General features: G+C 52.6%; 1 protein-coding gene across 4 annotated transcripts in view; it reads right to left on the reverse strand.

Annotated features, from left to right (window-relative positions):
• The window catches only part of ST3GAL2 (ST3 beta-galactoside alpha-2,3-sialyltransferase 2), a 121,950-nt gene extending 105,821 nt beyond the window's left edge, over positions 1-16,129 (reverse strand). For 3 of the 4 annotated variants that reach the window (XM_084644537.1, XM_084644538.1, XM_084644533.1), the window contains exon 1: positions 15,969-16,129. The gene's annotated coding sequence lies outside the window, so the exon portion shown is untranslated. Of the gene's footprint in view, positions 1-15,418; positions 15,583-15,968 lie in introns of those variants that run through there. The other variant, XM_084644534.1, reaches the window with a different exon arrangement.
• Between the last annotated feature and the right edge of the window lie 4,765 nt (positions 16,130-20,894).

Here is a 20,894-nt window from a genome sequence, read left to right on the forward strand (position 1 = left end):
CTCTGCCACAAGACTTCCTTAGGCAAGTCACTTAGTCTGTGCCTCATCTTCCTCATCTGGGCAAGGGGGATAATAGCACGCTCCTCCTCCCAGGTAGGTTGTGAGGATACATGCTCTGAGGAGGTACAGATACTACAGTGAGTAGAGACTCATTGGAACTTCCTGCTGCAGACTCTGCAATGGGCAAGGTCTCAGCCCTCTGCAGCACAGAGCATGATGTGCTCCAGTCAACCCTGGCCAGAGGATGGCCCCCTGAGGAACACTGCCGGCTGGCAAGGTCAGAGCCACCCCTGCACTCTATCCCAGGGCACTTGTGTAGAACTGATCAATGAAATTGTTTTTAATTGTTCACTTTATTAATGTGACTTCATAAGTAAAGTTTTATGAATGAAACTACATTCATTCATAAAACCAGGTACCCGAATAACTGGCTAATTGAGTTTCACTTTCAATCCAATTACTGCTTAAATCGCTGAAACTTGCACTGCTTCAACATTGTAACTTCTGCTCACTGTTTGCCATTCCTTACACTTGTTCATACTGTAACTCAAACTCCATTTTAACTTGTCCCAAACTCCATTTTAAAATGTTCACCCCACTTTGTAAAAGCTTGCTGCAACTTTCATTTTTGCAAAACCCTGCTGTAATCTTATTAGCTTAGTTTAGATGTGTGAATGAGGTATGTATGGATGATGGAGTCAACCTCCAGCCCCAGCCTGTCCTGATGAAATAAAGTGTAAACACCAACGGCTGAAGATGCAGACAATAGCCCTGAGAAGCAAGAAGAGTCCATCCTAGAAAGAAAAGAACAAAGTACAGTTGAAGAAACATCAAAGCCAGGTCCTAGGCTGAAAGTCATGTCTGCAATTGACGGGTGATCAATCACACCGAACCCAGAGACAGCGTGACATAGCAAGACCTATAGACTCTGGATTCAAACTAAAGCCTACAAAAAGGATGGATGAGAGGGAAGACTTTGGAGGGTAACATTCTGCTGCCAACATGGAAGGGCATGCCACAAGCTACGAACCCAAGCAACAAACTCAAGCTACATTCAGGACTGGTAACTATACAGCAGCTGCAGAAAATTTGGTGTGCATGTGGGCGTATATATACACCTAGGTGTTAGATATTAGTTATTGGTCATAAATCAAATTGTTTTATAATAAATGTGACATCTTGTCTTGTCCCCTGAAACGATCCTGTGTAGTTTTGTCTGCATAACACTCAGCAGTAGCTGGATGTAGCAGACAGCCTGGCTGGAGGGTGCCAGTCAATCCCTCCCAACATCCACCCATGCTGCTAGACGGACTCTGCCAGCAGCCTTCCCTGAACACCAGAGCCAGGACCGCAGATCATTGGGGGTCTCGGCTCCATCTAGCGTGCCTAACAGAAATTTGCTATAGAAGGTTAACCTGCAACGTCCCCTCCCCGGGATCCTAACCCTGAGCTGGGGAAAGGCCAACAGATGGGTGCAGGCACTGGGGGCGAGAGTCCAACACTGGAAGATCTGGCACAGACCCACACCGAGTCCCAGAAGGGCAAGGGCAACATACTTCACTTAAAGTCACTGTAAACAAAAAGCGCACCTTTAAGAGAGGGATTGAGCTGGGCATGCCAACATCTGGAGACTCCTCCAGCCAGCTGATCACTGGGAGAGTCACAGCTTCTTCATCCCTTGCAGGCTCTGGATCAGAGATGAGGGTGCCCCATGCTTTGCCGCCTGCCCGGCAGGCAGCATTTGCCAGGCCTTCCCCCGGCTGACAGGCAAGCTCAGGTCCAGCTACCCATGCAGGAGATCAGCTCTCCTAGGAGCCCCTTCTAAGGTCACTGGTCCAGTGCTTCAGCCATGGCCTGGTCTCCCAGGCCAGAGGAGTGAGCCGTGAGTTACTGGCTTTCCCACTGTGCTGCAGCCTGGGGCTCAGCAGGGCTGTGACATGGCCCAGGAACGACAGCTGCAAGTGGGGTTGCCCTGCATCCAAAGGACAGATTTGGGGGTGTAAATAAGAGCTCAGCTGGCGTCAGTGGGGAAGGGGAGGAGCAGCTTGATGGGACTTGTCTGCCATCTTCCCACAAGCATCCATCAAGGAGGACTGGCTGACCAGGACCTGCAGCTGTTTCCAGGACCAGGCAGGAGAGTGCCAAGCACAGCAGCTCTCGCAGGTCCTGGCAGGACAGGGAGCATTTCATCTGCCTGGCTCAGACCTGGCCCCCCTGAGCACCCTCTGCACGCCAGATGGCGGTTGACCTGCCCTCCCCAGCTGAGGGCTGGCTGCAGGAATAGTGGTCACCGCTGTTGGGAGGGGTAAGAAAGGTGGCATCAAAACACCTTGACACTCTGTAGGAGACACCAACTACCAAGCTCTGCTGCCTATTGTTGGGTGGCCATGGGAAGACACACACACACACACCCGTCCCATGCAGCCAGGGCAGAGATACTGCCCCACCTCGCTGGCTGTAACAATTAGCAGATGCTTGAAGACCAGGAGACATCCCAAGCTGTGTCATAGGCCTTATACTGCTGTGCTCCAGAGGGAGGGGCCTGAGCCACTGGATAAGGAGGCTTCCTGCTTCAGCCCTGTTGTCAACATGAAGCTCCCAGGTGACACTGATTTGCTAGGATTTTGGGGGCACACAACATTGTGTTAGCTGCCAATGTAACTGCATTTGTTGGATCATATTAAAGAAGTTCTGTATTAAAATCACAAATGAGTTTGATTCCCCATAGTTCAAATTCCAGGGTATTACTAATTAAGGGGTCTCTTGGTTTTTGGTGCTGTTTCTCTCCCTCTATGTGTGAAACTTGCAAGCTGCTAATTGTGTTAGTACATTTTAAGACAGAGTCTGTTCTCAAAGCAATTCACAAGAGAGAGAGACTCAAAGCAATACCCTGTAACAACAGAAACAGCACCCAGAGACTCCCCGCCCTTTTGTTGTATTAACAATTGTGATTAAAATAGAGATAGAGGATGTATGTGGATGGATGCTTGGTGTAGATAATAACTGAATGATCAGGGAGGTGCCAGCCTAAGAATCCAGTGTCCATCGGCTGAAGAAGGCGTCAAGTGGAAATAACCAGAGGACCCCCCCCCGGAGGGCAGACTGGAATCCACCCAACAGCCTCAAGAATGGGAGAACCAAAGAACAAGATAACATCTTGGAGCCGTCAGGAATGTGCTATCTGCTGATTGATTCAGCAACAGCATGATGAAGCAATTCCCATAGACTGCCATAGGAAGAAATTCCTATAAAAATAGACTCTAAAAAGTGAGAACTTTGGGGTCTGATTCTGCAAACCAACTTCCAGGAGCATCAGATGAGCATCTGACAGGCCCTGCTCCCTCCTCATGTCCAGGCCACCTGGCCAGTGGCTTGGCATGAGCAACTCTAAGGCTGGTAACTATGATAACAACCTTGCAGAACCTGTGTGTGTGGGTGTGTATATGAATGAATGTGTGAATAAATATGAGATTGAATGGAATGTTATAGCTATAACTAACTGCTTACTATGATTCTTTCTGTATTCACAATAAATGTGGTATTTTGCCTTTTTCCCTTTAATAAGATCCTGCTGGTTTTTATTTTATTGGTACAACACATTGGCCCACTAGGGGGCAGTCAACACTGCTCGCTGGCCACACCTCTTCCTCTAGGGACTAGAAGAGTGAGCAGCGCAGGGCTATTCCACTGGGCCCACACCAGTTTTGCAGCCCTCCTGCCTCTAGACAGCTAGGGCCATAGCTCCAGTCCTCTGACCAGAAGAGATGTGATACCAGTGCTACCGAGATCAGCCAGCAGGAGGCAGTGTGAGAAGCCATCAACTCATGCCGCTTCCCCATTCCTTAACATATAGATCTCCACTAGGAACGTGTGGCAAGATCTGTCCCTACGAATTTCCTCTAACTGCAAGCTCAGCTGGGAAAAGTGAGTGGGAGCTCATGCAGAATAACCGAACAAACAGTGATGGGGAAGGGTACGAAAAGGAGACAGAGGGAATTAGTCCAAACAAAGAGGCCTCAAGGATCATGTTATGATCATGCTGGTAAACAAGAGAAATGTGGGACCAAAAATCAATGGCCCAAAACTGGTGTGTCAGAAATTAGGCCTAATGGGTGGCAAAATAAGGGGATGGGCTATTCCACCCACCTCTCCCTTTTGGGGTCCTTAAAAAAAAAAAAAGGGACTGGTTTGGGGGGAAGCTGCCTACTATGACACTGGCTGGCTGCAAGACGACAGAAGGGGAAGGAGCGCACTTCCAGGGCTGTCACCCCCAGTCTCCTGGAACCCTGGATCTTCTTCATCCTAATCCTGAGAGATGTCCAACCAGAGCAGGCCAGAGAGAGAGGGAGCCAGAGGACAAATAGGGTTTAGCCAGAGCCGGTGGAGGTTGCAACCACCACCTGGTATGTGAGACGTTAACACAGACACCTCCTCCCAGCGTGTCCTTTTCCTTCCCCACCTTGTTTCTTCTCTTTCCTGTTGCCTTCAGTCTAATAAGAGTTGGGCTTAGCCAGCCAAGACTGTAATTTTGCAACACTGCTGTAAGCCTGTGACCAGAAAGCTGATAAAAGCAATGCCCTAAACAGTCCAATACCTGGACAAGTTTGCCAGGTCTGTGTGTGGCTGATCTGCCCATGGGCTGAACCTGTGTTTCTCCAGCAGCCAGGTTGCAAACGAGAGTCAACCCCAGAGACAGAAGCTGCATTTTCTTTCCTTCATTGTTCTTTCCTTTCCCTTTGCATGTGTGTGTTTGTCTTGCAGGAAATGGGATCAGACTTTATCCAGCCCATCTCAACTCAACTTTTTCTCTTTCCCCAAAAAGACAGTTATTATCATCTTTGAAATCACCTAAGATGGTCAAACGAGGGGTTTTTTCCTTCTAAAGACTCTCTCCAGCTAAAAGAAACAAGGGAAGATGTTAAAATGGAAGCCTGACATAATACCTTACATTGCAAACGCTTTGTTTTTCCTTTTTCAGTATCTAATAAGAACGGTCACACTGGGTCAGACGAAAGGTCCATCTAGCCCAGTATTCTGTCTTCCGGTAGCCAGTGCCAGGTTAAATGGATGTTTAATGGTGCGTTCGCCTTATAAGCAGGCTGGCGTCTCTGGATACCAAACCTCATTTAAAGCTGTTTGACATTGCCTACTTGCCTCTTTGGGTCTTTTATTGCATCTCGATTAATACAAGTGAGCCCAGAGAGCAGGTCCAGGATTAGAGTTCATAAAAGGGAGGGACTGGTGGCTTGTACGGGTGTCTGGCTTCCAAGGGGAAGTCTGAAAGGAAAGCAAATGCCTGCTCGAACCAGGGGCTGCTTCGGGAGAGCCGAACATCACACAACTTGCAGTGCATGATGGGAAGCAGAGCCAAGGCAGAGTGACGGCTGTATTGCCAACCCCAAATGTTCAAAAATCACGAGACTGGCTTTAAAAATCCAGAGATTATGTACAAATAATAGATTTGGGGTTCTTTTTATTTACCTTTTGAGCCATTAGCTTCAAAATGTGACCTCTTTCTCCCCAGCCACAAGGGCTAGAGACTTACTTTTTCTTTCAGAAGGACAGCTGAACTCATCACATCCCCACCTTGACTCCAGGAGCTGGGGCTTTACAGAGAACAATAATTACCCTGAGACTCATGATAAAATCCTGTGAGTTGGCAGCACAGTGACTGGCTGCTCTCTGGAGCGTTGGCGCTGGCTGAATTAGGAAGATAGCTGAGCAGCAGCTCCAAGGACCATGCGGGCCGACTCCCTGCTGGCTAGACTGCAGGACCGGAGCCCAACACCTGGCCTTGGTCCCAGGAGTTGGAGATCCTGGGTCCTTGGAGTGCCTGCCCCCATGACAATGCTGTGCCCTGCAGATCTCAAGGGCCATCTCATGAGAGCCCCAGGTGGCAAAGGACGGGTCCCTAGCCACTGAAGGACCAATGTCTGACCTAGTTGGAGTCAGTAGCCAAGCTCCCCCTCAATTTCAGGAAGGCAGGATCAATCCGCAGGGATTGCTCAGGGGGCAAAGCGAATACTGCCTGCACGTCATCAATAGGGAACAGCAGAGGGGTGGGGTCAGGGGAGCTCCCAGTGCTACCCCGGCATCAGGCACTTCCACAGATGGCCCTGGGAGAGAAGCCCATTGGTGCCAAGATGAGGGACATCCCTGCTTGAAATCCCTATGGTGCAGAGCAGTAAATACTGCCTCCCCCAGGTGTTCCATGCTCCACAGAGACAAACTGCAAGGGGAAAAGCTGCAGTCAGGTGGGAGGTCTGGACAGGCTAGACTGCCTGAGAGCAAGAGGGGGGAGCAGTGGGAGAGTACAGAGATACACTGGGTTATCTCCTGTTTGAAGCACTTCTTGGACATGGAGATTCAGTGTCTGCAAAGCCCTCCAGGACTTCCTGTTTGACAGATGAGAAAATGGAGGCGCATGCAGGTGAAGCAATTCACCAGGGTTGGCAGCACAGCAGGGAGTAAAACTCCAGCTCCTGGCCCCCAGGCGCTATCCTGCACCCCATGCCAGGATGCCACATGCGCCCCAGACGCACTCCCCTAATGATACGTCTGGTGGTCTCATTTGCACCAGCTGGGGATCTGACCTCAAGGGGGGCATGATCCAGATGTTAGGGAGCTAGCTTGGGACCTGGGGGGGCTATGGCTCCCAACTCCTTGCTCTGCCACCATGATGTTCCCCTCTGGTATTGTCTGGACTGATGATCTGCTAGGCCACTCCAATCCTTGACTCTGGGAGCCAGCCTTACCCTGCTCTGCTGTGAGAACCCCCACTCCTGGGCTGTTCACGCACAGCCTCTGGCATGTAAGCTGCTCCCAGCTACTTGCAGCCAAATGACATTAACCAATATCTCCGGTCCCAGACACAACCCTAGGAACCTCCGTCTGCAGTGTCCAGTTATGCCCACTGGAGGCTGCAAGCTTACATGAGTTCGTCAATTTAACAAAGAAATTGATATGTACCAGGCTTGTTATCCCAAGGGGAGACTCTTGACACGCTTCAAACCAAACGCACTGCTTCAGGTAGGATAAACAAACAGATTTATTAATTATAAAGACAGATTTTAAGTGATTATAAATCAAAGCATAAGTCAGAGTGGTTACCAAAATAAAATAAAATATAAGCATGTGGTCTAAACTCTCAACCCTATTAGGCTGGGCAGCAACTAGATTAAGCAGTTTTTCTCACCCCACTGGATATTGCAGTCCTTAATATACAGGTTTGTTCCTTAAACCTGGGCCAGTCTCCTGTGTTGGAGTCTTGTCTTCTTCTCAGTGTCTTGGTTGCTTGCACCATAGGTGGGGTCAGGAGAAGGGCCCAGTATGTGTCCACTCTGTCTGTTTTATACCCTCAGTCAATGTGCCTGTAGAACACTAGTCCAGGCACATGTGGGGGGCATTGGTGAGTCTCTCCCAGCAAGGTTGAGTAATTCCCCTGGTGTGGCCTCGTGCAGGTGAGTCATTGTACTGTAGCTCCCTTGCTGGACAATGGCTGTTGATGGTTGTTTGACACCCCACCCGAGCATTGGTACTTTCCTTGCTGTTGCCTCTGGGGAGCTAATATCTGGCTGATCCCCAATTTACAGCATGCTTTACAACACAATTCTCATAACGCCATATGCACCAACGATACACATATATGGATAGAGAAATGACTTTCAGCAGATCATCACCTTTCCCGATACATATAAACCATGCCTTGTAAGGTAAGACCGTGATTATATGAAAATGAGGAATATGGGGGTTACAGTGCACTTCCCCGGGTATAGAATGTCACAGCCATACATTTCCTGTGGGACCTTGGGCAAGTCTTAGTTTCTCTGTGCCTCAGATCCCCAGCCTAGAGATGAGGAACTGAGGTACAAAGTTTAAATGGCCCCCTTTTTTATAACTGTGCTCTAAAACAACATTAATAAAACTCAGAGCAGGTCACGTAAAAGAATCTCACTGTAATGACGAGTAACTTGTTAATTTCAGTTCCCAATGAATCTTCTTAAGACTATTCAATACAGCACCTTTACACAAGGATTGGAAGTCATCCCTTTGAACTGGGGGGGGGAGGGAGGAGGGAAATAGACTATGGCGCAAAAAAACCCAAAACAAATCACACCATGCTGAGTTACTCAAATTTCCGTTTGGCAATTCCACCAAGCAATTCCCCACTCCTTCCCCAACATCACATCTATAACAGACTCCTCCTAAACTGACAGGAAGTTAGGTTGTTTCCAAGCACCGCGTATTTAGTTCCATTGTCTGGAGTAGGAAGAGTTAATGAACCAACTGATTGTGCTCCAGTTTTCACAAACCAACTGATTGTGCTCCAGTTTTCACAACAGTTCATGTCATTACTTTACAGTGAGCCCTTATGTTTGCCAGGCCATAATTTGCTTTGCTTTTGTTCTGTTCAAATATAGCACGTGGGTGAAATAAGTCTTCATATGTAATCAGACTTCCTTCTCTTAAGGATATAGAATCATAGAATATCAGGGTTGGGAGGGACCTCAGGAGGTCATCTAGTCCAACCCCCTGCTCAAAGCAGGGCCAATCCCCAATTTTTGCCCCAGATCCCTAAACAGCCCCCTCAAGGATTGAGCTCACAACCCTGGATTTAGCAGGCCAATGCTCAAACCACTGAGATATCCCTTCCCCACTGTCTCACGCTTACCTAAGATACTGAAAAGGGGAAAGGGTATTTGAGACTAAGAGGGTGCTCATATAACCGCAGGCTGTGTTGTTATCCACAAGGATTCATAGTGAAGATGGAACAAAATGTTCCATAAAGGCTGAGTTAAGAGGAATTTATGTGTTTAACGAGTGAGATTTGATTTTAAATACTGATCTTAAGTCAAGTTTTTAAAACTTCTGTTACAGTGGTTCTCAGATGTTCAGGCTGCAATGCTATATCACTTGAAATTGCCCTCTTCTGTTAATTTCCTCTGAAGCATCTAGCACTGGCCACACAGAAGACAGGATACCAGGCTAGATGGACCATTAATCTGACCCATTCTGGCCATTCTTATGTTCTTCTATATCTTCTTCCTTCCAACCCCACCCCAAATGGCTGAGCCCAATCACACAACTACAGTGGTCATGTAGTAGACTGGCAAAGCATGGACTGCATAGGGCATTCCAGAGGCCTCTATTGGCTGGTTCACTAAAGGTCAGCAGCCTACTACTGCCACCAGCTAGCCTAGCTACTCCTGTAGCTCAAGCAGGAGCTGCTCATACTGTGCTGCTGAAGGTCCTCGGTTTTAAACCTACCTCCCACCCAGGGTGGCCCATTGTACTTGGTTAGAAGAAACTCACATTGGAGTGTACCAATGAGACAAGGTGAAGATAGCCCTGTCTGCTTGGCTTCATTTGCTCATTCCCAATTGTGGGATGGTGCCAGTCCTTCCTGGGAGCAAGGATTTATACCTAATGTGCCCTTTGCAACCTCCACCCCTCCGATTCCCTGCAGATCCCATGGCAGCACAGGCTCTCCCTCACATGTCTGCATGCGACAGAAATTGCAGTCAAGCAGGGGGAGGTTTAGGGCTCAATTGCTGAAGCCTCCAAGAGCCCACAAGACTAGCCTGGGCTGGATGACAGCTAACAGCAATACGGGCCAAACTCTGCTCACCTGAGCACTCCTCCAAGAGCCCACAAGACTAGCCTGGGCTGGATGACAGCTAACAGCAATACGGGCCAAACTCTGCTCACCTGAGCACTCCACTATAGTGAATGGCATTGCAGTATCCCTGTGGCATTGAGCACTGCACAGTGACAGCCCAGAGAACCTATGGCCTAACTAGACAAGTCAAAGCATGGGAAAGGAACTTGAGGCACAGGGAGACAGGTCACTGGCCAAGCCGGGAATAGAACCCAGATCTCCTGACTCCCAGTCCAGTGCTTTTATCCACTGAAACACAGCGCCTCTCTGGGGATGAGGGTCAAGTAGGATCTGGCCCTTAATGTGGCAAGAAGAGGCATTTTGGGCGCTCTGGCAGTAGCAAGCCAGGGTGAACAAGCCGTGCGTCTCTGGAGAGCTCCACAGGCTGCTGCCTCAGACCTAGACCCATTTGCTTCAATGAGCTCTGCCTGGGACAGCCATGACACAGTCTCTTCACCCAGCTGCAGAGGAGGGTGGATTAGTGCTCAAGTGAGGAGTGAGCTGGGAAGGAGCCACAGTCTGCAGGTATGTGAACAATACAATCCCTGCCTTCATGAGATCAGGGAGAAGAAGGCCTCGGCATCTGGCAAGCTTCCTGGAGCAGCTGAAATACTGATCCTTCCCCAAGGAGGCTGCCAGGGCCAAGACCATTTTAATTTAGTCCAGGGGCGATTTGTTGGGATGCAGGAGCATGCTCCAGGCTAGGATCAAGGGGTTTGGAGAGTGGAAGGGGGATCAGGGCTGGGGCAGGAGAAGGGGGTTGGGGCATGGAGAGAGGCTCGGGGTGCAGGCTCCGGGCAGCACTTACTTCAAGCGGCTCCTGGAAGCAGCAGCATGTCCCCACTTGGGCTCCTACACGGAGCCACAGCCAGGCAGCTCTGCACACTGCCCCATCCGCAGGTACCACCCCTGCAGCTGCCATTTGCTGCAGTTCCTGGCCAATGAGAGCTGCGGTGGCAACACTTGGGGCGGGGGCAGGGTGCAGAGCGGAACCCCCTGGCTGCCTCTACCCATAGGAGCCAGAGTGGGGCCATGCCGCTGCTTCTGGAAGCCACATGGAGAAGCCCCCGACCCTGCTTCCCAACTGGAGTGGGGCAAGCCACAGACCCTGCTCCCCAGCAAGAGCTCAAGGGCCGGCTTAAAACGGCTGGCGGGCTTGGTCCGTAGTTTGCCCACCCCTGAGCTAGCTACAGAGAGATCAGGCCTTCTTCTAGAAGCAGCTAAGTGAAAACTGAGCCAAGCCTCATCCATCTCCGTCATTCAGAACCTGTGGGTGGCAGCAACACTGACGAGCATCATGTCCATTTTCTCAGCGCTGCTGGCAGGCTAGCTATTTGCTGTGACATTGGACCCAAGAGGGAGGCTGGAGGCTGGGCAGGTTAGAAGACAGCTCCTCGCCGCAGCAGCACCCAGGATGCTGAGAAAGGGGTACAAAGCAGAGCACGCCACAGCGGCCGAGAAACTCTGGTGCGTGAGGGATGGGGGCCTGGACGGAGTGCGACACCTACAGCATTTTACCCTGGCCGCCAGTGAGCAAGCATTTGAGAAGAGCTGCTAAAGCAAGGGGAGAAATAAAGATCTCCCTCCAGGAGCTGGACGCTTCCCACAAAAAGTGAGTCCAAGGATCTAGGATAAAAATTAAGCCATGATCCCCACCTTCAAAATAGCACGGCTGTTGTGTAACTCGACTGGAAGCGTGAAAGTCCAGTGTGCCACGCCCCCACCAGGGCCACACTGGATCTCCAGCTTCCTGAGGTCAGGACAGCTACAGTCTGGGAAGGGATTAAGAAACAGGATTCAAATGCCCCCAACTTCCATAGAAACAGAAAGCCACGCGGCCATTTCGGAGGTCACAGGGGCTAGAGAAATACTCTAGCGAGCTCTGTAGCCATGGGGCACCTACCAAGTGAGATGTAGCGCGAGGGGGTCACAAACTGGTATCGTGGTGTTCTTCAGCTAGCACACATGGCCTTTGGTAGGGGCAAATCCTGGACAATGCCCCCCGAACGGGACGGGAGGATGCTCAGCAAACACAGGATAGGGCCCCTGCCTCATGCACCATAGACTAAATGCATGCAAGCTTAGCAGCTCTACTCCATCACGTCATCCTTCCCACACGCTCCCTCCCCTTGCCCTGAACAGGGCCCGATTACAGAGATGTGTGTGAATAGCTTCCCCAGTCACAATCCTCCTCCGCCTGCCTGCTTTGTTCAGTCTCTGTGTCTCCTGCATGACATTAGGGACAGAATCGGCCAGGTAGCAATAGCATCAGCCAGGTTTGCCATCTGCACCAATGGGGAAGGGAATCAGCACAAAGCAGGGACACCGAGCAGGGACAGTGACTGACGCGCAGTCTGCCGGGAGGCTCCACCGGCTCTGTTCTGCCCTCACTTCCCAGCCACACCACGAGTGCTAGGATTTCCCCCATCATGCAGGCTATTCCTGCACTCACACAGGCTCCCAGGAGCTCTTAGCCAGCAAGCTAAAGCTTTGGCAGGGGGAGAGGAAGATGTCAGGCTGAAGGGGAAAGCAAGTCACAGCTTCATGCAGGGGGACTTCCAACCTGCCTGCCAGCCACACTCCAGGCTGGAGGAGTTCAAGGGCAGTGTATTCCACTGACTAATCAGGATCACACGCCATCTGTAGAGATCTCTCTGCAGCCTGCCAGGGCTGACGCTGGAAGCTCTGGATTCACTCAGAAGCAATGGGAAAGGACCAGCTATCCCAAGTCTAATTTAAAATTTTATTTTGGAGCCCTGGGAGTGACTCTGAAGGGAGGGTGGGAATGGATGAACCGTGATCCGAGGAAACAGGGCTGGGGAGGAGAGTAGCCTTGTTGAGCTGAGCACACAGGATACTGATCAATTTTAGATATATTTCCTCACTGGTTTTATCTTCACTCTCTCTGAAGCACACACAGGAAGGGACACTCCTACTGGCTTTGCTGCCCATTGCTAGGAACTGCCTTTACAACAGGGGAAGAAACGCTCCTCCTTCCATGGGTGAACAGTCAAAGCATGGAAACACTTGTCTTATGGGTACCTTCTCCTAAAACAGGGAGCAAGTCAGGGGACTCGTGAGAACTACTTCCCACCTTCTTCACCACTGCACATTCTCTTTGTAGGCGGATGTTTAGATGCCTCTCTGGGAAGCATGTTCTCCCAGTGTAGTGGTTTTATTAGCGGTTAGGTGTCAGGTGGTGATTTACCTGCACAATGCGTGCCTCTGCTCTGAATAGTAGTGCAGGAAAGGAAGAGTTATTTGCATTTCTTTAATTATCTGACTTGTAGCAGCCCCTGAAGGTAACCAATCCGGGTGCGCTTGTGCTCAGTATGGTACAAACCAATAAGAGCCTCTGGCATCAAATCTCATTTTAAAAGTCACTTTACTGGCACACTGGACCATTTTAAAAAAATGCACGTCCCATTATTCTACCATAATGCCCCCAAATCCACTACAGCTTAAGCTAGCAACACTGCAGCATTTGGTGTCATTACCGCAAAATGGGAACTTCCATAGGACAGTAGCATGTAGGGTGCGACCCCCCCACTCCCCCACCTCTGGGAATAAGCAGGACTAGCAGGCAGGAAGGAGACCTGATCGCTGGTCTCAGATTTCATTTAAAACACATCAAGGTCAGTTTTTGACGCACTCAGTGACTCGACGGCAAACGTGCCGTGCTCACAAGGAAAGACGCTTTTCCCCAACTGCTGGCACCGCAAGCTCAGAGCACCCAAGGCACACGCAACCCAGCCCCACTCTACTACCCCCTGCCTGGTCACCATCCCCAGCAACGCGACCTCTGCAGAGAGCTGCTGACGCACCAGACAGAAGAGCTAGACTCGCCTGCAGGGCTCGGGAGTCAATGTGGCTGGTGTAAGAACTCTTCGGTCATTAAAGCAAGCAGCTCTGGTGGTTACCACTAGACAAGCAGCCCCAAGGGGCAGTGTACCCAAATATATACACATCAGCTGAAGAACTGGGCTCAGCAGACAAAGCATTCTGCTAAATAGCTGGAGGACAACCTGGGCTACCACCTAGTCCTAACTGCAGCTGACGGGCTGTGTGATCTCCCAGGTGCCTCAGCTCCCCCTGCAGGGGAACAGGCCTGTTCCCCTCTTAGTTCTCAAGAACCGAGGATCAGGTACCCTGGAAGGCTACAGAAAAGCATCACCTGCTTTCCCAGTGGAGGGTTCTTCCATGCACATGACTCCCGTAGGGCAAAAAGGGAGGTCAGTGCACACAGAGACCCTGCAGGATGGGGCCCAAGGTCAGGAGCCCCCCAGACCATACTGAGCGCAAGGAAAACGCAACAGTGGAGCAAGAGGACAGGAAGCAGCAGGCCACACGCTGGCCTATGTGGTACTCACTTAGCCCTAGCAGAAGGGAGGAAGAGTTGACATTATAGGGGTCATGAAGCACTCTCAGAGGGGATGGCTTATTCAGAGCCTCAGGTTGGACATACCTAGAGAACCCAACCCCCAGAGGTCCACATGCCGACATGGCCAATTCAGCCATTCATCCTTCTGGAGAATGGAGCTGAACCCTATTGGCTTTACAGCTTCAAGACTTTTTTGGAACCTGCCTAGTAGAAGTCCTGTCTCCTGTGTATGGACATTAAGAGTCCAGTTAACAGGAGAAGACCCTGTGAAGAAGGGGTACCACTTGCTGGGTGCCACAGCTGCGGACTTTCAAGTTGTACCCATTTTTTTAATGTTGGTCACCCAGCATTGAGAGCTCATTTCCATTCTGCGCTGTACAACAAGAGAACATCAATTACAGAATCTCGCCTGGCCTGGACTAGGCATATGCCAGGAGAAACCCAGCTTGACTTTGAGATCCCAGACTTGAGTTAGCAAAGGGCTGGGGAGAAGCCAAAATTAATTTTCACTTCAGAACTGAGAAGACAGGATACCAATGTCACTGAGAGGCACTCAGGATCTCATGACCCAGGAGTCTGTTGGCGGGTTTTTAGAGCAGTTCGATTCTGGAGAAACTCACAGCAAGCATCCCATGGAAGTGCTAGGAAAAGAAGGGGTTTGTCCCTAAATCTTTGCTCGAGAGTCCCTTTCTTCCTACTGCTAGTGCATGCCATCCACCACCCGAGAGGAGCCGGGGCATATACCATCAGTCAGTTCATGAAGTACTTGGAGACACTTCATGATGGAAGGCCCTCTAATTCGGCCATAAGGCCCAGGCTCTTGCCCTCTGCTAGACATCTAGTGCCCACGCCACAATGCACAAAGGCCAGGAGCCATATGGCACTGGGAGGGCAAAAGGAGAGAAAACGCTAGGTTTGCTGAACATCTTGGCAAATAATCCAAAACAAACCAGCCCACCCGTAGCGTACCTCCAGCAAGGTGCTAGAGACAGTCACAACCCGCACCAGGTGCCCAGTTAAAGCCCGCTGGCCTGTAGGGCTTTCTCCACCCCACAGCACAGCTCCCCTTCCTTTCCTCCCCACACGCCTGGGGAGGAGCGATTCTCACCAAGCCGCAGCTGCCCGTGCTACCTTCTTATTTCAGACCTTGAGCAGAGAGTCGCTAGGCGCTGACCCCAGCAGGTTTCAAGGCACCCTGACTCCACCTTCAGCGCACCCTCGGCTCATCTCCGGAGGAAAGACCGACCGGGCCGGTACCAAAAAGTCACAAAGCAATCCCGACGTGCTACCCCAGGGCTCCCTCTCGGGCCCAGGACACGGCTTGGCCCCAAATGCCACAATACATACGCAACCCAAGGCAGCCACCCTCTGAACCGTACCTTTCGATCAAGGCAGAGTCCCGCTGACAGCCGCCAGGGCGGTCTGTAACTCAGGCTGCGGCCACGGGGCCGCTTCGCTCGCCCCTACCCGGGGAAGGCGCCCAAAGCCGGCGGCGCGGCGGGGAAGGGCAGACCGCGGCAGCGGCCGGCGCCGGCGCCGCTCCGACCCACTACCCCGCAGGGCCGGCCCCGGGTGCGAACCCCGCGCCGCAGGCTGAGGAACCGCGCGGCTAACGGGCCGCGGGCACGCCGGGAAAGCCCGCGGTTGCGGTTGCGGGCAGCCCGCCCGGCGGCCCGAGGGGGCGGGCGGGAAATCCCCCCCCCCAAGACACAGCAACGCCCCTCAGCGCCGCTGCCACCCCGCGCCCCGCCCGGGGACCCCGGCAGCGAGCCCGCCTGGCAGCCTGGAGACCCGCGGGAAGCGGCTGCTGTCCCTGCCGCCGCGGGGGCCGGGCTCGGGGGACAGCCCGCCGGTGCGCGGCTGGCCAGCGGCCGGTGAGCGGGGCCCGCAGCCCCCCGCAGCCCCCCGCGCGCGCGGCAGCATCGGCACCTGGCTCGGCTCGGCTCCGCTCCGCTCCGGGCGCCCCTCGGCGCTGCTGCGGGACCGCCGGGGCCGGGCGCCTCGATCGCTCCCGGCCGGCAGCTGCTGCCCTTCTACCCGCCCACCCGCGGCAGCCCCACTTCAGTTCACGGGGGCTCCTCGCCCGCCGCGGGCAGAGATTTCGGAGGGAGGGGGGGCGGTCCCAGGCGACGCTGGGAGTTGTAGTCCACGCGGGGGCCAACAGCCCCCGGCAGCCGCAGCGCTTCTGAGGGAAGGAAACTACAGCTCCCATGATGCGCTGCGCGCGGAGCCGCGGCTCCTGCCGGGGCTGGTGGGACTTGTAGTCTCCTGACCCTCCTGGGGCTTTCTTCCCCGGGAAGGGCCTGGCCAGGGGAAACTACCGTTCCCAGCATGCAGCGCGCCCCCTAGACTAAAAGCCGCAAAAAAGGGGAACGCGCTGCTGCAGGGGTGTCAGGGGAAGGAGGAAATCAGGGGTGTTGTGAAGGCCAAGCAAGACTATACCAGGGTTCAAAAAGGAACTAGGTACGTTCATGGAGGACAGGCCCATCAATGGCTCTGAGCCAGGATGGGCAGGGACGGTGTCCCTAGCCTCTGTTTGCCAGGAGCTGGGAATGGGGATGGATCAACTGATGATACCTGTTCTGTTCATTCCCTCTGGGGCACCTGGCACAGGCCACTGTCGGCAGACAGGACACTGGGCTCGATGGACCTTGGTCTGACCCAGCCTGGCCGTTCTGATGTTTTGGGAACAGGTCAGCTATTCCCAGGGTCTGACACAGACACAGCCCCACAGAGCGACCAGCGACATGGCTTGTGACAGGCTCTCCCTTCCCGCCACGTGCACAGTGCAGCCTAGACTCACCCCCCACTACAGTTCCATGGCCCAGACCCACAGCGGTACATGGGTGCCCAGCCCTCGTCTCAGGTTGAAGTGCATAAATTCTGGTTTTGGCTCCATTGCAGATTGATCCACCAAACTCCCGCTGAACCCTGTAGGCACCTAAGTTTTGAGGCATCGGGTTGCCTATCTCCACCTAAGCCCCAAAACAATTCAGTGGAATGGGGAGGCAGATGTTCATCTTCCTAGTCACAAGCAGGGCTGGGTCTGGGAGGCATGCTCAGAGGCTGCCTACCAGGTCAGATCCCATTCACAATCTGGCATGCAGAGGTCGTAGCAGCACCCACCCACCTTATAACTCAGGGATGTGGGAAGCCCATGTTCAACTCCCCATCTGCAAGAGGGAGAGAAAGGAATTGAACAGGGCTCTCCCACCTCTCTGGAGGGTGCTCTAACCACAGAGCTATGGGGTATTATGATTTTTGGGGGGAGGAAGGGGGTTAGGGTGACCAGACAGCAAGTGTGAAAAATTGGGACAGGGAGTGGAGGATAATAGGCATCTATATAAGACAAAGCCCCAAATATTGGGACTGTCCCTATAAAATCGGGACATCTGGTCACCCCAAGGTGGGTACTCCCTCAATCTCTCCTGTTGATGCTGTTCCACTGTGGATAAATAATGGAAGGGGGATTGGACCTTGGATCTCCTAAATGGTTGTCCTAATCACTGGGTTACAGAGTCCTTTCCACTTGCTTGCTTTTTCGATCTCTCTGGCCTAATGACTAGTTAATTAGTTAATCCACAGTAGAACAGCTTCAACAGGAGAGACTGATGGACTCTCCTATCAGAATATCCATAGCTCAGTGGTTAAAGCACATGCCTGAGAGATAGGAGATCCTTGTTCCCATCTTTCTTGACTCTTCCAGTGGGCTAGCTTAAGCCTAGTGTGCTGGCTTGTTTGCATTCCACTCTAAGGAACCTATCTCTCCCCATTCATTGTATAGGGAGCCTGGGAACCTACCTCACACTTTGTGCATCACAGTGTTGTTCCCGTGATTCATTAGGCACTGTGATGATGTTCATGGCAACGCTAAGTCCCTTTGCAGATCCGGGCCCATGTGTTTATCTGTCCTGCCATACTCGCTCTTCTTGCTTTAATTTAACTGCTCATTTGAAAGTTAAACTGCTTTGAGCCTTAGAGACTTTCCTTAAATACACAGTTCAGCTCATAAATCCATTATCCCACTTCTCTGAACTCACTTAACTTCTTGGAATTCAAAATATCATACAATAAACCCACTTTTGTGTGTTCTGATTTTTTTTCCATGTTAAAAACAATTGCAAATATTCCTGTAACCCTTCTGCCCGGCCAAGTTGATAGCAGCAAGGGCCGGGTTCAGTACACAGGGGTTCCCTCTCATCAAAGCAAATGCAAAACTGGCTCGAGCCCCCACCCAGTGACCTGGGAAAATCTTACACGCCCCCTGGGTGCCTCAAAGAGGCAATACTTCCCCTCTCGCAAGCACAGTCTCGGTGTAGTAGAGAATCTTTAATAACATGAGGTAAACAACATCAGCATTAAATTGGGGAAACACCACAACTAGTGTTCATTAACCAAACCATGAGCAAAGACCCACCCCAGAAAATTGGGCCACATCCTTTCCCTCAGGTTCTTGAGTCCCAGAACCCAAACCTCTCTTGAGTCCAGCAATCCACAAATCACCCAAAGTCCAAAAAAGTCCATCCCCAGAGTTCAAAAGTTCACCTGCAGAGTGTTGCTCCCCAGTCTGGCTAAAATGTGCCTGTGTGTGTGGGAAAGAGGTAAGGGGCACCTTACACGTCCTGAAGCTGACTGCCCCACAGGGCTCTGCTCCACCACAACCAGCCCCGCTCTGCACAGCTCGCTGTCTCATGAACACACCATTGTCTCATGAACAGCTCCGCTCACCGTCTCACAAACACACCACTGTCTCATGGACCAGCTCCGCTCACCGTCTCACAAACACACCGCTGTCTCATGGACCAGCTCCGCTCACCGTCTCACGAACACACCGCTGTCTCATGGACCAGCTCCGCTCACCGTCTCACGAACACACTGCTGTCTCATGGACCAGCTCCGCTCACCGTCTCACGAACACACCGCTGTCTCATGGACCAGCTCCGCTCACCGTCTCATGAACACACCGCTGTCTCATGGACGAGCTCCGCTCACCGTCTCACAAACACACCGCTGTCTCATGGACCAGCTCCGCTCACCGTCTCACAAACACACCGCTGTCTCATGAACAGCTCCGCTCAGCGTCTCACAAACACACCGCTGTCTCATGGACAGCTCCGCTCACCGTCTCACAAACACACCGCTGTCTCATGGACCAGCTCCGCTCACCGTCTCACAAACACACCGCTGTCTCATGGACCAGCTCCGCTCACCGTCTCACGAACACACCGCTGTCTCATGGACCAGCTCCGCTCACCGTCTCACGAACACACCGCTGTCTCATGGACCAGCTCCGCTCACCGTCTCACGAACACACCGCTGTCTCATGGACCAGCTCCGCTCACCGTCTCACGAACACACCGCTGTCTCATGGACCAGCTCCGCTCACCGTCTCACAAACACACTGCTGTCTCACGAACACACCGCTGTCTCATGAACAGCTCTGCTCAGCGTCTCACAAACACACCGCTGTCTCATGGACAGCTCCGCTCACCGTCTCACAAACACACCGCTGTCTCATGGACCAGCTCCGCTCACCGTCTCACAAACACACCGCTGTCCCATGGACCAGCTCCGCTCACCGTCTCACAAACACACCGCTGTCTCATGAACAGCTCCGCTCACCATCTCATGAACACACCGCTGTCTCATGAACACACCGCTGTCTCATGGACCAGCTCCGCTCACCGTCTCACAAACACACCGCTGTCTCATGAACAGCTCTGCTCACCGTCTCACAAACACACCGCTGTCTCATGAACAGCTCTGCTCACCGTCTCACAAACACAACGCTGTCTCATGAACAGCTCCACTCCAACCAGCCCTGCTCTGCACAGCTCGCTGTCTCATGAACAGCTCTGCTCAGCGTCTCACAAACACACCGCTGTCTCATGGACAGCTCCGCTCACCGTCTCATGAACACACCGCTGTCTCATGAACAGCTCCGCTCACCGTCTCACAAACACACCGCTGTCTCATGGACCAGCTCCGCTCACCGTCTCACGAACACACCGCTGTCTCATGGACCAGCTCCGCTCAGCGTCTCACAAACACACCGCTGTCTCATGAACAGCTCCGCTCAGCGTCTCACAAACACACCGCTGTCTCATGGACAGCTCCGCTCACCGTCTCACAAACACACCGCTGTCTCACGAACACACCGCTGTCTCATGAACAGCTCCGCTCAGCGTCTCACAAACACACCGCTGTCTCATGGACAGCTCCGCTCACCATCTCACGAACACACCGCTGTCTCACGAACACACCGCTGTCTCATGAACAGCTCTGCTCAGCGTCTCACAAACACACCGCTGTCTCATGGACAGCTCCGCTCACCGTCTCACGAACACACCGCTGTCTCATGGACAGCTCCGCTCACCGTCTCACGAACACACCGCTGTCTCATGGACCAGCTCCGCTCACCGTCTCACGAACACACCGCTGTCTCATGGACCAGCTCCGCTCACCGTCTCACGAACACACCGCTGTCTCATGGACCAGCTCCGCTCACCGTCTCACGAACACACCGCTGTCTCATGGACCAGCTCCGCTCACCGTCTCACGAACACACCGCTGTCTCATGGACCAGCTCCGCTCACCGTCTCACGAACACACCGCTGTCTCATGAACAGCTCCGCTCACCGTCTCACAAACACACCGCTGTCTCATGAACAGCTCCGCTCACCGTCTCACGAACACACCGCTGTCTCATGAACACACCGCTGTCTCATGGACCAGCTCCGCTCACCGTCTCACAAACACACCGCTGTCTCATGAACAGCTCCACTCCAACCAGCCCCGCTCTGCACAGCTCGCTGTCTCATGAACAGCTCTGCTCAGCGTCTCACAAACACACCG

This window comes from Lepidochelys olivacea, assembly GCF_965140295.1.
Source record: "Lepidochelys olivacea isolate rLepOli2 genome assembly, chromosome: 12".
Taxonomy (NCBI): Eukaryota; Metazoa; Chordata; order Testudines; family Cheloniidae; genus Lepidochelys; species Lepidochelys olivacea.